Below are 1,266 nucleotides of genomic sequence, written 5' to 3'. Positions count from 1 at the left end.
CTTTCCCTGGCTGTATCCTGAATACTTCTTTGCATGCTAATTTGCTGTTTGGCCCGAAGTTCACGCTGGTGCTAGGGAATAGACAGCAATTTCTTTTTATGTGGACTATAAAAGGCAGAAAAACAATGATAACTCTCATAGATAGAGAATGAATGTATCTGACAGATGATGGTAAGACCTCAGAGGCTCTCCTGATAAAACTGCTCAGCATTAGTAATGATGTTTCAGGTTAAGTGAAATGTCTAACTTCAATCTGGGAATTAACTTTAAAATATGTAAATATATATATTTCACAAGCTATGGCATGTGGGATGTTCAGCAAACTGAATGACTACAAGTGGAAAGTTTCGCAGCTGCCAAAGCTACGTCATGAAAATACCAAAGAGTAACATTAGGGAAAGGATGAAGCTCCAGCAATGGGGCCAGAAGCAGAGATTGCACTATAATCTGGGGGAATGTGATTAATGAGCCTGTAAATTAGCTGTCAGGGACCTGCATCCCAGAACTGCTGAACAAATACACGAGATGGTTCAAAGCCTGTCAAGGTCCTGCAGGTCTGTTGGCTTTGCCTCGCTGGCTATCACCACTTTAAAGCTTTAAAACAAAGTAAATAATAGTGCACACTCAGCTGGAGGCAGATATATATATATATACATGTATATATACATATATATCTAAGAACCTAATTTTTTATTTGTTTTGAAAGGCTTTGCTCCTGCAGATGTGGCTGATGCTATTTCTGAAGCGTTATATAGTGTGAACAAATACTGTGGCTTGCCAGGAATGTGCTTTTTGTGTCAGATTCCTCCTGTCACCCTGCTCAGAGCACCCTGGTCGTGTGTGTCACACATATCATCACAGCTCCCAGGCACGTGCTAGTGCTGGAGAAAAGGCAAAAGCAGAAAGGTGTGAAGAACAAAGTTAACTCTGGTATCAGTAGTTAGAAGTCAGTACAGGTTTAGGAGACAGAAGGAAGCAGTAAAATCCAGATTTTTTTTTTTAATTAAAAAAAAATTAATGTCAGCAGTGTAATTCAAAACAAGGATAACCTGCAAACTGGAGAATATAAACATCTCAGATACTGTGGGAAGGCTGAAAAAGCAGGGCAGTGCTGTTTGGGAGGTGCTGCTAGTCATGATGAATGTTCAGATCTCTGTTTTTGCTTTGAGACAAGTCATATTTACTTATCTCTTAGAAAAGGCTGTCTTTCAGTCCTCAGCCAGTGCAGTTCAGCCTCAGAGCTTCCTGGCTGTGCATGGTTTGATT

The sequence above is a fragment of the Geospiza fortis genome, unplaced genomic scaffold (assembly GCF_000277835.1).
Source record: "Geospiza fortis unplaced genomic scaffold, GeoFor_1.0 scaffold23, whole genome shotgun sequence".
Taxonomy (NCBI): Eukaryota; Metazoa; Chordata; class Aves; order Passeriformes; family Thraupidae; genus Geospiza; species Geospiza fortis.
The sequence above is the reverse complement of the archived record's forward strand: the minus strand, read 5'-3'. Positions refer to the sequence as shown.